The sequence below is a fragment of the Magnolia sinica genome, chromosome 11 (genome assembly GCF_029962835.1).
Source record: "Magnolia sinica isolate HGM2019 chromosome 11, MsV1, whole genome shotgun sequence".
NCBI lineage: Eukaryota > Viridiplantae > Streptophyta > Magnoliopsida > Magnoliales > Magnoliaceae > Magnolia > Magnolia sinica.
This window is the reverse complement of record NC_080583.1, coordinates 77,735,777-77,752,649: the sequence shown is the minus strand read 5'-3', so window position 1 is coordinate 77,752,649 and position 16,873 is coordinate 77,735,777. Positions and strand designations below refer to the sequence as shown.

At 36.7% G+C, this 16,873-nt stretch overlaps 2 long non-coding RNA genes across 3 annotated transcripts; both read right to left on the bottom strand.

Moving 5' to 3' along the window:
• Positions 1 to 4,939: 4,939 nt before the first annotated feature.
• On the bottom strand, positions 4,940 to 6,603 carry LOC131219425 (uncharacterized). Its single transcript, XR_009158199.1, has 3 exons — positions 5,959 to 6,603; positions 5,371 to 5,778; positions 4,940 to 5,262 (listed from the first exon to the last, which is right to left on the bottom strand). It is a non-coding gene; the product is annotated as an uncharacterized LOC131219425 (long non-coding RNA).
• Positions 6,604 to 6,613: 10 nt separating this feature from the next.
• LOC131219427 (uncharacterized) lies at positions 6,614 to 9,691 on the bottom strand. Of its 2 annotated transcripts, none has more exons than XR_009158200.1 (3): positions 9,532 to 9,691; positions 7,466 to 7,696; positions 6,614 to 7,367 (listed from the first exon to the last, which is right to left on the bottom strand). It is a non-coding gene; the product is annotated as an uncharacterized LOC131219427 (long non-coding RNA). The 2 variants fall into 2 exon arrangements; XR_009158201.1 differs by having other exon boundaries at positions 6,614 to 7,346.
• Positions 9,692 to 16,873: the final 7,182 nt, after the last annotated feature.

The following is a 16,873-nucleotide window of genomic DNA, read 5'->3' as shown; positions in this document are numbered from 1 at the left end:
CTAAAAACATTACCATTTGCGAATGTAACTGCCCAAGCCATTTTCATTTTGAAAGTTATCATTACCTCTTTTAGATTCTTAATCCTGAGCCCTCCCTTCTACTTTGGCAACATGATCTACTTCCAGCTAGTCCAATGTAGTTTTTTCCCATTCTCCTAGCCCTACAAAAAGTCCCTAAAGCCTTTCTCCAAAATTGAAATAACCTGAGCAGGAACATCCGAGGAAGCCAATGTGTGTACCGGAACACTGTTAAGGACACGATTAATAAGAATTTCCTTACTCAATTATGACAAGCATTTTTCTTTGTAACGCCTCGAAAATCGGCACCTGAGTACAAAGCCCCGATCCTGAGTTTTTGGGTGTTAACCTAATGAGAATGCACATGTGACCTCATTCAGATTCACATTCATTCTGCACACGGATAATTAGAATAACGCAATTCACTTAACGGATCCAAAGTAAGGTAGAGATAACGAAAGATTCAGAAATATATGGCTAAGAGTCAAAAAATACAATTCTGATAGTGATGATCATCCAAAATGGGATTATACAAGCCACAATATATAATATATATACCTAAGATGGTTAAAATGTAATGCTTTCAGTTTACGCCCAATTCTCCAAAACATAACGGCATTGACACAACCCGATATAAGCCTACCTATCTGAGGTCTCACTAGTACCTGCATCAATGATACGCTTGGTTCGTGCTTTAAAATACCGTCCCATGTGGGAGTGAGTAGCTAACTCAGTGGTTACATTAGTTATAAGTTACACATGTTATCAACACAATCAATGCAGTTAATGATAAACAAGAAATCAAACAATTCTTAAATACTTTTATTAAATGTGCATACACTACAAGAAAAATGGGCAACGGCTACGGCCAAAAACCGTAGCTAAAGACCTTTTGCAACGGATCTAATCTGTAGCACGTCCATCACTATTGGTGGGGTAGCTAAAGGTCAAAAAACCAATTGCTACGGATTATATCTGTAGCAATAGATATCAGTAGCTACGAACAAAAGCCATAACTATAATTTCTATAGCGAAATGTAACTACACCTACAGATTAAATCCATAGCAATAGATATCACTAGCTACGGATAAAGGCCGTAGCTATACTTTCTGTAGCGAAATATACCTACGGCTACAGATTAGATCCGTAGTAGTAGATATCACTAGCTACGGAAAAAAGCACTAGCTATAATTTCTGTAGCGAAATGTACCTACCGCTACAGATAATATTAGTAGTTAAAAGTGGAATAAAATCCATAGCAATATGCTGTAGTTAGCAATAGCTACGGTTTTCAGAACAATAGCTACAGCCAAAATTCGTAGCTATTTTTAAAAAAATTGTAATAATGATGCTTGTTTCCATTGCAAGAGCCTACTATGATTGATAACTCATCTAAGCTTAATGCTAATAGGAATAGTAAATAAAATGCAATCAGGAAAAAAAAATGATGCATTTAATACAAATAGCAACCAAATCATACAATGCATCCCACATTCATGTTTCTAAATAAATACTTCACTTTGTCAACCTATCATAAGAATTATAACTAAGACATGCCCTAATGTGCAAGAAACAAATACACTCTAACACAGTAAATACCTTTCATATAATGCAATAATGCTTACGTTTTTACAGAATTTTCTTCCTTCAGACGGTCAATTTCAGCAAATGCAAAAGATAGAGCTTCTTCTTTCCCTAAAACTGCAGATGTAACTTCTGTGGACTTTGACACATGATCACTTTCAAGTTCTAAAACCCTTCCCTTGAGAAAATGAATTTCATCATTCAGTGACTTCTTTAGCTTGTTAGCTTGTATAAAATAGCATTTGTAGACACAATCAAACAAGCATGCCTTTGTACACATCTCAAAAGAAAGAAAGACAAAGAAAACACTTATATAGGAAGAAATAAAAAATGTACCTGCTAATCTTCTAAACTATGGCAAAATCCAACATGAGTAATGTGATTTGATGGACTATTGGTTTGTGTAACATTATATAGGAAGAAATTAAAATACAGTGAGAGGAGTAATGAAACTAAATCTCCAAGCAATTGTATTCTACAAAAATAAAAAACTAAAAGTTTTGAGAAGAATACTATGAAAAACAGGAACCCAATTTAGGAAACAGGTAACACAATTCAAAGATCAAAAGAACAAAAGCAACACAAAAGCTAATTAATATACAAACACCTCAATCAGTACAGATGATATTAAGAAGTAATGGCATCATTTTTGTTAAATCCAATATTCTTACGAGTGCGGCCACCATTCATTGAGCCAATGGTTGAAATGGTGGGCCACATTATGAGATGGACCATGCCCAAATTTCCCCACATGAGGCAACCTATAGTTCACATCAAATGTGGCCCAATCAAACAGTTAGAATAATCTAATGGGCGAGACTTTTATCACATTTTCCATCGACAACAGGGCCCGCCACATGAACAGGTCAGTTGGATTGCCAAATGGTGGGACCCACATGTACAATTCATTACACTGATCACTCCGTATACACAGTAACTAAGAACATCACTAGAACAATCACAATCAGAATCAAAATCAAAATCATAATAGAAATTCAAATAAAAAGAACGGAATCGAAACAAACACAAAGCAATACAGCAACATTCAACAATCAAATTTTAATGGCTTAATAAATATTAAATGACACTTGAATCGGATATTCACCAGTTTAAACAGAAACTATACCAACTTCATCTCTAATTAGTCTTTTTTTTTTAAAAAAAAACAAAAAAAAAAAAAACAAAAGTACTTCTGCAACAAAAGAAAAATCAGTCTACCAGTTCAATGTCCAATGAATTTAGCATTGGAAGTAGTCTAATTGCTGAAATTTATGTGAAATGTTATTTCTAACCAAAGAGATGTTTAGGGAATTTAAATTATAACTTCTATTACGGTCCCCTACATTTAGGGAGTGTTAAAATTTATTTATTTAAAATTTATCGGTTTAGGTTTAGGTTAAGGTTATAGGTTTAGGTTTAGGAGTAGGTTATAGGTAGGTTATAGGTTTGGTTTAGGTTTAGGTTTAAGTTTAGGTTTAGGTTATAGGTTATAGGTTTAGGAATTCCGGTTTAAGTTCGGGTTCGGGTTTAGGTTTAGGGTTTGGGTTTAGGTTTAGGTTTAGGGATTTGAGAATAGGTTTAGGTTTAGGTTTAGGTTATAGGTTAAGGTTATAGGTTTAGGTTTAGGTGTAGGTTATAGGTAGGTTATAGGTTATAGGTTATAGGTTTGGGTTTAGGTTTAGGTTTGGGTTTAGGTTTAGGTTATAGGCTTAAGAATTCGTGTTCGGGTTCGGGTTTAGGTTTAGGGATTTGAGAATAGTTTTAGGTTTAGGTTATAGGTTATAGGTTATAGGTTTAGGTTTAGTTTTAGGGATTTGAGAATAGGTTTAGGTTTAGGTTATAGGTTATAGGTTTAGGTTTAGGTTTAGGTTAAGGTTATAGGTTATAGGTTATAGGTTATAGGTTATAGGTTATAGGTTTAGGTTTAGGTTTAGGTTATAGGTTTAGGTTTAGGTGTAGGTTATAGGTTTAGGTTATAGGTTTGGGTTTAGCTTTAGGTTTAGGTTTAGGGATTTGAGAATAGGTTTAGGTTTATGTTTAAGTTTAGGTTTAGGTTTAGGTTTAGGTTTAGGTTATAGGTTATAGGTTTAGGTTATAAGTTTAGGTTTAGGTGTAGGTTATAGGTTATAGGTTTGGGTTTAGGTTTAGGTTTAGGTTATATGTTTAGGTTATAGGTAATAGGTTTAGGTTTAGGTTTAGGTTTAGGTTAAGGTTAAGGTTATAGGTTATAGGTGATGTTTATTTATCATCCAACCTGTTCACAAGATCACACAGATAGTGATGAAGGGAAAAAATGAATATCAGTGGTTCTCACCTTTCAGGGACCCCCGCTCAACATCCGGATAGCTCCGACGCACATCCGGACCTGCTTCATCAATTTCGAGATAATACATAAACACGGGCCTATTCAAATGGCTAAGCCACCCATATTACTGTTCATAGGAAATGGACAGTTTTATCATGATCATAACAGCAATTTCCACCTTTCAGGGACCCCCACTCAACATTCGGATAGCTCCAACATAATACAGAAACAAACTAATTAACAACTTACAACAACAAAAGGTACCAGGTCTTTGGTCCAGGGGTGATCCACAATAAAAGGTACCATTTACCATGAACTAAAACCATGTATTATCCATACCTTGATTAGACTTACTACAAGGGTAATCTTTCAATAATGGCCCACTGCTTCTAATAATCACTACATGGGTAAAAAAATTACAAAAAGTAAGACTCATAAGATGACATATGTACAAATAATGACAAAACTAGATGGTAATGACAGGTGGCTAAGATATCAAATTATTTATGAAGAACAGGAAAAAACAAAGATAAAATAAATAATTAAAAACTTTACCATTTCCATATTGAACCTCATAGTGGCAACATTGATCTGTGGGGCTAAAAATACATCAACCTGCATATAAAAATCTCGCCCTTTGGGAAATGATTTCCGTCAGCTTTCTCTCTTTGCGAAAACATTTGGCATTCCTTTCCTCCCAATGATAAAAGCTTCAGGAGGCATTAGTGGTTTTGGATAAGAGCGAAGGCTCTTAGCTGTTCATGGTAGCTTAAGCATTGCCTGTGGTCTTTGTGCCTATTTTAGGTGTATTTGATTGCTGAGAAGATGCTGATGTATTATCCTTTCTTCTTTTTTGAAATATATTTTAGTCATCCATCAAATAAAAAAATCTACTTGAAAAATAGAGGCATTCTAAACGGACCTGAGTCATAGAGGCTTGGTCAATTATTCTTGAAAAATAAAGGCATTTCAAACAGACCTGAGTCACAGAGACTAGATTAATCTAAAAAGGCTACGTGAGGGGAGAATCAGCTATTGCGTGCTATGAGAGGTAGTCCACTGGTTATCTGCTCTCATATTTGTAGTCATAAATAGTGCATGACTCTTGATGCATTTTGATTGATATTTATCTTTAGTGATGGATGTTCTGCTGTGTCAGGTGTTTGACAGTGTCTCTAAATTTTGAGATTGCTAAGAATAACATGGCACTAGCCTTGACAGACTTAGGAACAAAGGTGGGTTTCATTTCAAGGTCCTATATAGCAAGTTACCGGAATATCTCCATATAGCAAGTTGTTTGAGCCTAGATGACGAGAACGGAATAACTCCATATAGCAAGTTACCGGATAAATCCCTACAGAAAACAAACCAACATAAAAGGTTGAATCTTAGTATCACCATGGAATATTAACAACTTGCTAGCACTCAGCCATTTAATACATCCTTCTGTATATTTACCTACTAAAACCATTTTCTTTCCACATCTTTATGGCTTTTGGTGATGCCCTTCTTCCAGGTTTTTGTTGATTTGCAAATCCTGGGAATTGTGTAAGTGTTGTCATCATGTATGCCATCTAAGTGGTTAGTAGAATAAGGAGACGTATCAGTAGGATCCAAAGCTCCATTGCTAGAATAAAGAGATGTATCAGTGGTGCTAATTGATGGCTGAGATGAGTTAAGAGCAGAATTGAGAAGTTTAAAAATCATGTTGGACGCTAAAAACTTCAAATTGTTACAATCAATAGTGATGATTTTGGCCACATGATTTTCAATATGAAGAGTTTAAAAATCACATCTCAAAGTCTCACGTACTCTCATTATTGAGTTTTGGGGCTTTGATTTCCTCAGCCAAATTGAGAGACGCCAAAATCTGAGGAACAAGAAAGCCAAAGTTAGAAATATGGTCCACTAAAATGGATCTGCAAGCAACATCAGTTGGAAACTTGATGCCCAGGTGGAGATTTAAAGATAATGGCAATGCGAACCTCATCGACATTAAAATCTGGTGATGATGATAAATTTTAGAAAATGGCAAAAAAGACATTGTTACCTTTTTCTGATGATGTTGATAAATTTTAGAAACACATTACATATGAATTTCAAAAGCTGGCCTTTTCAAGGTTGCATCTAAGTCTGGCACCTCTTTGTAATTGAAAGCTTCATCAAAGCCTACCTCATTCTTCAGAAGATCAACCTGAAATATATTTAATACCTCTAGCATATGAATCTAACAGCAATCCTGTTTTGGGAAAGTTCTTTTCCCATCCTACCTAGGATACTATTTTTTTCATTTTGTTTGGATTCTTATAGAAATGAAAGAGTTCTTTGCACAATGGATGTACAAAGTTTTTTGCAAATACATTATAGAATTTCACATTTCTTTCATCTTTTTACTCATCAATGGGAGGAATCTGATTTTTATTGACAACTCACTTCCACCTTCCACAATCAAATCAATAATATATAGACACAACCACATCATGAACAGTCTCAGATATCACCAACAAGACAACAATAGCCCAAGTTGAATGAGAATCACCAAGAAGCAAGCAGCCACATATTGAAAAGTGACGAAGTGGTGGTAAGAAACCAAGACAAGAAAGCAATCACAGCAGAGAGTTGATACCTACTGCAGAAATTTGGTGGGCAGTAGGACCCACTAATGTCGGGGAGGACATTGATGACACTAGCCATAACATAATGAGAGTAATGATAAGAACTGCATTGTGGGAATTAAATTAGATAAGGGAAAAAAACAGATAAGTCTTAGATCATGATAATGAGGGATTATAACAAGCTTAAAATATATTCATGTGAATCGAGCAAAAGAAATGCAATGAATCAAGTACCGAGATAAAAAGAAAGGATAGAAGGGAAACATGGGTGTATTGCCAAAATAAAAAATAAAAAATCATATGCCAAAAAAATCAAGTACCGAGATAAAAATGAAACATATCCAATGGTCCTAGCTATCTCCACAAACAAGTATCCAAGAATCAGAGGTTAGAAGCGTTCAACCAATATGGTCTTAGGATTTTGACTTAGATACAGTGGACTGCACAATCTAGCAGTTTTATTTGAGTTAATATATGCCACATCTATAATTTCTGAGTGCCTGCATATCAAGTGTCATGCACAGCCTGAGTATCATATAACTCCTCTAAACTAAAAGGAATAAACCTTTGGTTTCACAACTTTCTTAAATAAATGCAAATAAGGTCTCTTACAACCATTGGAGTAAAAATTGTTTGATAATACCTTTATATTGAGCTGATTCAAAAATTCAATGACATATGTCCATACATCCATTGGAGTTGCTTTTATATTAAGGTGATTCGCCTTTTCAATGACTTGTGTTCATACATCCATTGGAGTTTCTTCAGTAGTTTTTACTGCATCATATACAAATACTTCTTCTACTTGGAGCACATAATGTAACTGCAATTTGAAGCACATATCCTGAATGTAAGTGTTAATAAAGGAAATCACATTGTTATTTCTACTTCATTTGAGTAATTTTGCAATTCATTTCAAGGGTTCAAGGGTGGTTTACACACCAGGCTTTGTTGAGTTGGATTGCAATAATTTTGATATGCTTTGTTGAAACCACCATGATATGCATGCACAACTTCATCCACAACATCCTCGATAATATCACTCTGCTCCTTCAAAACTTGGGCTTCACCTTCACGATCCTTCGATGTCAGAATATGGACAACGTAAGGCAAAGAATCAGAACATGCAGCTGTCCAGCTTTCATCTATTTTTGACAGCTCTTCTCTCAGGAACTGCACAAACCAGCAGGGAAAAAAAAATCTTACAAATTGAGGGTAGAAGAAAAAATCTTTAATTTTTTAACATTACCAACTACTGGCTAGTTCTAAATTTAAGAGTTCAAAACTTGGTACTCTGGAGTTCCCTTATCCAAGTATACAAGAGTTTTTTAAGTAGCTAATAGTCAATTAGTCATAGCTTAACATATCCATGCAATAATAGTAATATCATTACAGCAAATGCAGGATCAACTATGCAAAGGACTTCAAATCTAAAAATATCTCATGCTTAAGTCAATTTTCACTTGCAGAATTTAGATAAGGCAGAAAATTTTAAAAATAAATCAGACAATGAGAAATCGTTCCACGGAGAATAACCACCAACCAGCCCTGAGACACTTAACTGCCCACTCTAATCCCCCAAATACATTTCAACCACCTAACATTTTTAACTTTTGGCTTGACAACACAACTAACAATTATGACATCATCATTTGAGCCTAATCCCAATTAATTGGGGTTGGCGATTATGCCTTGTTATTAAAAATTATGTGGTACCACTTTTTCCAAATTTACAATAAAACTGCTCAAAGAGATCCTCAATTAAGGCTTTTAAGTTTTTCCCCTTTTGCCTCACTTCCACTCTTGGAACAACTCGGGAATAGAACGTGGCATTGCACAAGCCATATGAAAAATCCAAGAATCCCCATCAAATTTCACTGGAAAATACAATGTAAAAGTAGGTGATCAATAGATTCCCCATTCCTCAAACACAAGGAAATTTTGTTAATTATAGACATAGACATCTCCCTATGCCTAAGAAAATCAATAATTAGCATGTTGTCTTTGCCAACCCCTATGCCTAAGATGATCAATAGCTAGAACCTTGCCATTACAAACGACCCACCCAATACCCCATAATTCTTAGAGATCCCTGATACCCTCTAAAGTAGTGCATAAACAAAGTCCAAAAATTTTATGTTCCAAAAGATTTTGTCTAAAGCACGGTGTGCATACCAGTCTTTCCCCAATCATACCATATGTCACTGAGAAATCATTGCCCCTCTTTGAGACTCAATAGAATACATAGGGGAGCTCCTGACAGAGAGGCCTGTTCATGCAATAATATCACCAGGCTTGACATCCTCAGTCTACATGAGGAACGATCCAACTTCGGCATTCCATCGAACACCTCATGAGCAAGCTCAATTCCCCCACCACAACAAGAATATGCATGAACCAATGCATTTAGAACATAAAGATCAGCCTCAAAACCAAATGAAGATATAAGAATGTATCAAATATCCTTTCAAATGCCATAAAACATCATTAGCCATTGAAGACTAAACTCAAAACATGAAACAAGTAAAATGTGTAAAATAAATAAAACCACATGACTAAGCATCTATAATCATAATAAATGTTCATAACCATTGCCACCATAAAAAGCATATCTACGTCAATAACAACTGAACTAAATCCTTCAATCTCTATAACAACTACAATTACAGGAAAAAAAAAGATTAAGAAATTAAAAAAAAAAAAGACCCATTGAAAACAATGTATTCAACAATCTTAAAACTACATGATAATAAATCAAATTTCAACATAACAGGAACTGATTATCACAAACTCTTCTCAGACAAAAGTACCTCAACAATGATGTAAATTTGAATCTTTAAAGAAATTTCTACTCAATAAAAACACAAATGATGCCTGTAATTCACCACAATATAGGAGGAATAACAGAATTCACAAACAGAATCAGGTCAATATATTGTATTTAATAATCCCAAAACTAGAAAAACAAATCAATATCCTCCTCCAAATATATCAATGAAAAGAATTACCTAGTAGCTCGAGAGAGGGAGGGAGAGAGCCGGTGGAAGCAACGCTGCTAAAGAGTCGGTGCTGTTGAAGGAGGTGTGAGGGTGCGGGAGCTTGAGAGAGGGAGAGGGAGACGGCGAGGGCAAGGGAGCTCGTGAGAGGGAGAGGGAAAGGGAGAGGGAGAGGGAGAGTGCTGACGGTGGGAACGGAGAGAGAGAGAGAGGGAGGAAGATGAGAAAACAAGTTTAGGGTATGGAGTGAGAGAGAGAGAGAGAGAAATGGGGGTGACTTTGGGCGCGGCTCTGTTTTGAGCGCGCACCAATTTTGGGCGTAGGGCCATGGACGGTCCTCTCAAGGGCTCTGTGGAGCCCACCATGATGTATTTTTATTATCCATTCCATCCATTAATTTTAAGAAATTATTTTAGTTCATAATCTAAAATAAAATGTACATTAAAGGCCTAAGTGGACCACACCATTGGAACCACATGTGATTTAATCTCCATGTTTTCTACTGTGTGGTCCACTTTAGCCTTCGATCTAGTTGAGTTTTCATTTCATGCCCTATAATAATATTTCAAAATAGATGGACGGCTTAAATAGAAAAAAATATTTTTTTTAGCCCCTATAGAGCCCCTCACACCACCGTTAATTATTAATGGCGTGGCACCTTTTTAGCTACAGATTAAAACCATAGTAAATCTAGTTATGGTTTATATTCATAGCAAAAAACTAACGTGGTCTATATCCTTTGCCCCTTTTTTTAGTAGTGATATGAAAATATGACATGATGCATGCCCTTTCCAAACAACACTCCCTCATACGCGACTTCAACACCTATTTTACAAATGCTAACACTCCCTCATCACGTAACACCAATGCTAGGTCGCTACATCCTATCTAATGTAATGTGATTGATGCGTATGTTAGCCGAATAATTATTAAGTTCCATTCATCGAGCATGTTGGTGAAGCTACGATACCGACGTTATATCATGAATCCTTATCCGGATCATGTAGCTTGTTGCCGCATGTAGCGACTCCTTACCATGTCCCTTGATCCAAATTTAGGTGTCACTTATTTATTTCACAAATCAATAATTTCAAAGGTACGGTATGATACCAAAATGTATGAGGATCAACCTAGTATAAGTCGTTACTCAAACCGAGTATGATCACTCAGTTCCGAGGTTGTAACAGCCCTCGACACGCTGCCCCGATTAACTGGAAAACTATTTCGAAGGGGGTCCGGATCAAACGGCTCACCCCAACCCATGCTCGGACCACAGCCCGGATGAATAGTGGCTAGGACATTACAGAGGTGTGGGATTATTGCGTAAAACTAAATCACCATAAGAAAATGACTCGTCACTCAATTTTATTCACGCCCAGGTTGTTCGAATAGTACTCTAGCACGGAACCATCGGCTGGGTAATTTGACGGGAGTCATTCGAACAATGACGTATCACCTCTATGAGTGTTCACTGGTCACTACGGGGAGGCTCATCAGCCCAGCATAGGCTGACAGCTCAGACACGGTGTCCTATACCACCATGTCCGGCTCATGAGTCTTAGTGAGATTGTATCGCACTGACGGTTATGAATGGACCATCGATTAAAAATGGGGTATCTTAGATTCATTTGGTCATGTCATTCATTATGAACATACATGATCAGACGGCTAGTGGACTAATTCGATTAATGTGGCGGCTAGTGGACTAATTCGATTGATCTGGTAGAACCCCGACGCAACCAACATTGGGTGTAAGCAACCCATGTAGTCTAGCTACTATCAGTTGTCCATGTTCAACCCGGGTCGACCAAATAAGCTTAGGGTGGCCGCCCTAACTTGGGCCACCCTTTTAGTTCAGGCGATTAGCCAACTGACCCAACATCATAGCAATCATAAGTATCGTTATGGACTAAACACTATATCACACAATTATAACATAAGTTTTACTACACAACCACTTAGGCATTTCATTGAACATGTAAGCATACATAGGATACTACGTTCATTAAGGCATTAAATCAAACATGTGAGCATGTGTAAAGTAATACAATCACTTAGGTATTAAATCAAGCACATGAGCAACGAAAAAGCATTTCATCAAATATGTGAGCATCCATATCTAACAAATATCATATATTATAAACAAATCAATACATTTACATATTAGCATATACGAATTCATCTACAAGCATCTAATCATTAACTGAGACCCTCAAGGGTCGATAAATGATAACCTAAAGATAGTGGTCTGCACTTTATGACGATCTGCTCTACTCACGGTGCTCGTAGGGTTAGGGATTTGAGAAAAATTATAAATTCATATACAAACACCAAGAAATATGTGAGATCTATACAATTCATCCTAGAAAAACCTAGTTTGGGAAGTAGGTTTGTTTCTTATTTTCCAAACGCGAATAGGGTGGATTCGGCGGAGAAAAATGATCGATGTTAGAGTTTTAATTAGAGGAAACTGATGAAGGGAAGCACTAAAGCCTCCCACTCCTACTCTCACTCTTCTTCTCCTCTTCTTTCTCTTCCTCTTTCTCTCTTTCTCTCCTTTAAAAAATGCAAATTCATATGGGGAGAGGTGGTGCCCAAATGAGGATTTTATATAGTGTCAGATGTTGTACAAACGGCCCCAATGGCCCTTTATTCATTATACTAACCCTAGATGGGGTTATTTCCAACCAATGGGACCCGATTTTTGGGGGGTGGGTAAGTGTCAATCTAAGACATAGGATAAGTGTCTTAATAGGCGATCTATATTTGGACACAACTATTTGATGATCGGACTTGTCGATTAACTAGAAAGGCCTTAACTTAGATCGATGGTCAATACAAATATGTGTGGAGAAATATCTTTAGTCGGTATCCCAAATTTGACCATGAACTAACGATCTGAAAGTTACAACTTTGCGAAAGAGCAATGGACTTATTTCACTTAAGTTTTAGATTTTCATATAAGGTATTCGAACAACTCAAGCAGTCGCCTTGTGATTTCAAGTTGAATGATTCGAGACGCGATCTCGGCTTGATGTCCTGCGATGAACGTTATGCCCACTAAGACAAACATATTTCTATAGCATCGTGTTTAGTGGCCCATTAATGAGCAATCTAGAGCTTTTTTGGATAATTAGGGCATTTATGGAATGAATTGGGTATCGAGATTTCTTGTGCGTAATGATTAGGATTTCGATTAACTAAGTTTATAGTGTGGCCTATTCGTAAATAGTACAAATAACGATTCGATCATAATCACCCTAAACCATTGTTCTTAGGCTAAATGAGTAACTGAATTGATTTAGTTTGTTAATTAAGATCTAAACCCTAATTGTCTTGGATTTTGGTAGGTCTTTATTTAATTGTAATTGTCTTGATTAGTCAATGGTAGGTCAGCTAAATTTGACCCCTAGAAAAAAATTAGAAGGCTAAACTCGATGTTTAAGTGATTTGGCGGATTTATTGGCTTCCAACGGTTGATTAATCAAATTTGTGCGGTTTTTTACCAGTACTACCCGCGATAAGCTAACATTGAGTGTTAATGGTTAATAAGTGACAACATGAGTTAACCATAATGAAAATTTTCAAGAATTTTTTAAAAATCGAAAATAGTAAAAATCTAGGACGTTATATTCTTTCCAACCTGTTGTCCGAATACGGATTTTGTCGATCAATGACTGAAACTACACACATCTAGTGTAACACCCCACTTCCGTGTTACTAATTATATAGACTTACATATCTATATCACAACAAAATATAATGGAATAGTAAACATAATGGACTAGTATAAATGGAACAAATAAATAAATTTTGGAGGCAAAATTTTATTTAAGGGGGTAGATTGTAACACTCCAAACTTTTCAATGCCCAGGTATTGAAAGTTCTCGAGTGTTACCATAAAATTTAACTTATATATACATGTGTACAATACTAATCTAGCTATCCTAGCCTTACAATACAAATCTGACCGTCAGGAATAATCTTTATTCATAGATCAAGTAATCTTACCGTTGATTTTAATATAAGACCATCATATGACCAAGTAAACTCACTTGCGATCATCTGCTTACAAAACTAACCATACACCCACCTACGTACATGACTAGATTAATAACCATCAAGCTTTCCTATTTTGAATAGGTCATTTAACCATCCATCATGTGGTGTTTTATATATATATATATATATATATATATATATATATATATATATATATATATATATTTTTAAATAGTAACTTTTCCATTGATGATATGTATAGAGGTTGTACATACCTAATAAAATTTCCATTGCCGGGATTTGAACCCGGATTGCCTGGGTGAAAGCCATTCATCATGTGGTTTTTTTTTTTTCATTCATCATGTGGTCTTTTTTTTTTTTTTTTTCAAAATACAAAGAAAGAAATATCTATTATAAGAGGCATCACTATAAAAATTGAAACCTGCTCAATCTTGATAAACTTTTCTCCACACCCACGATCAAGGATTTTACATACTTTATAAAACTTAGACAACCTTTTTATTTATTTATTTATTTATTTTCAAAAAATTGAAAGCCTTATATTGATATCATGGACAAAAGTACAAAGATTCGGGTCTTCCTCGGAAAAAAGGACCAACAAAGACCTATCGTAAAGACCCAACAAACCGCCAAACAGAAAATTACAAAAAATTGCAGGGGATCTTCCTCTCCCTAATTGCTTCGAGCCCCACTTTGTCCAGGAAAAGGACTCCCCTAACTTGGCGAGGAAGATCAATGGAAGAGGAGAAATATAAGTGAGACTGAGAAAAGCTACCGATCCGAGTAAGAGCATTAGCCGTGCCGTTCCCCTCCCTAAAGGTGTGCACGATATTCACTGTTGCGAGACCTCGCAGCCTGTCGATAAGGGTTCTCTAACCTTTCCAAACCCAAGCAGTCTTAGCCCCATCATTAAAAACCTTAATCACCGGATTTGAATCCGACTCGACAATGATTTGGGAGAAACCTCTTTCTAAGCACAAAAGGATTTCATCATGAACCGCCCTAAATTCATCATGTGGTTTGATACATGTACATTCCCTTGATTTATTTGATGAATAACTCTTTATTCATAATAATTTAGGTACATGTTCTTTTGTAACAATTGGTTAGAAACATGCCTATAATCATATAGAACCATGTAATTTTTCAAATCTCTTAGATTATCAATAATTACGAAAATGCCAGTAACCTAGACCCTTGAATTCCAGAACACATAGTTCCCATGATCCGTTTCATGTAAAATTTTATATCAAGCATATCTATCATAAATTAACAATACACATCAAATTTCAACCCTTAGATCAGTGTAAAAGTGGCCCAATTGACAAATCAATCTGTAACCGGTGATTTTGTGTCTATCGAGTGAAGAAACCTCGTAGGTAGTCATAGTAGGATATCTACTTTATATGAACAACTTAGATTGGCCATCATATGGACCAAGGGTGAAATATAAAGACCCCACTTTTGTAGGCTTTTTCCTTAGAGGCAAAGTTATCATTCGAGGCTTATCAACTCCTTTTAAATATGGATCTTCAGATCTAACCACTTCTTGTTGTCCATTGCAACTCAAATTTGAACCAAACCTTGGCCTCACAAGACTATGATATTATACAAAATTTGGACCCCGATCTATGATCCTACGCCGTTGAACGCTGAAGTTATTTCTTCCTTTTGACGCAAAAGGTGAAACTTCGGATCTAGGCATTTTCCACCATTGATCAACCACATAATTTTGTCTAATTGGTTGCCTATCTTGACTACACATTTCCTCCAAAATTGGCCCCCGATCAGTGAACATGGACCATTAACTTAGATCAAGCCCATTCTTACTCTCGCCGGAGAAATCTCCCACCAAAAGACTTGGATCCACCCTATATTTTGGCCTTGTCCTAACACCACCATACAAAACAACGGCCGCAGTTGATCTCCCGAAAGACCACCCCTGTGGACCCCACATTCGGGTGCGTGTGCATAGGGTGCATGCACACCACAGCGCACCAGACCGTCGGTCAAGAATTCCGAAAGAAACCTCCTACCGCATGCAACCGTTTGGGAGCCATTGTGGCCCACCACCATGATTATCTAGGACGATCTGAACCGTCCATCACATTTGTGGGATGAATCCGACCAATCCATAGTTCTTTTTATTTCAAACCCAATCAAGAAAACAAAACAGTGCTATTCTGCACCTCTTCTGCAAACGGCAACAACGCGGATAAATTGTCACACTTAAAATCATCACTTGAGCATGGGAGCCGCCTCGCTTAAAATGAATTTTTTTCAAAGGATGGACAACATGGATAAATAGATACATTATATTCGGCCCCACACAAATCTAGCCGCTCATAACTAGAGATGTGCAAGGTAGGACACAATCCAAGGATTGTGTAGCACTTACTACCCTTCAAGACGAGTTTGGTTTGTGGAATTGAATGGTATTGAATTGTCTTAGATGGGATTAACATCATTATTGCACAATGACGGCATGTTAGGAAATACCATGGTATTGTAGCCATCCTATCCCATCTTTAGGATAAAAATTTTGCTATAGAAAATCTTTGGATTTAGCAAAATCTTGTTTGCTGGACCATGGAATTGTAATCAACGGATCAAATTCACAAAGGATGTTGGTCACTTGTGTGTGTGTGTGTGTGTGTGTGTGTGTGTGTGTGTGTGTGTGTGGACACTAAGGATAAATGCATGCATCAATGTAGGGCCCACATGTGTACTGAATTTCAAAATCCATGAAAACTTCCGCATGAGGCCAAATCCAATTTCATGAGACTAAATGCAACTCCATCCCACGTCCTTCCAAATGCTAGATGAAATTGCATGAGACCGAATGCAATCCTATCCTACCTAATCCTATCTAATAACTTGGGCCAAATGCCCCTTTATTGGAAGACTTGGTGAAGCCAATATATGTACTTAGGTATAAAGACTATGTGAAGCCTACACTACACACACACACACACACACACACACACACACACACACACACACACGAAAACGCTCACCTGCGAACCAGTTCACTTTTTTGAGAACCCATCATACGTGATGTGGATCCAAAATCTGAACTGTTCATGTGAAGCAGCACCTCGTGAAACCCCCTGGGCCCAAGTTTTACTTTGATCTAAAACTTTGATGGCCCATGAAAAATGAAAACATTTTCCTCCCTTGATTTGCATTTCTCTTTGCTATGGCCCAACAGAATTTTAGATCAGGGTGAAAATTTGTCATATGGGGTTTCATGGAATTCCGCATCACATGGACCGTTCAGATTAGACACCCATAACACGTGTGCAAAGGTAAGTACGTGCGTAGGTGCGCA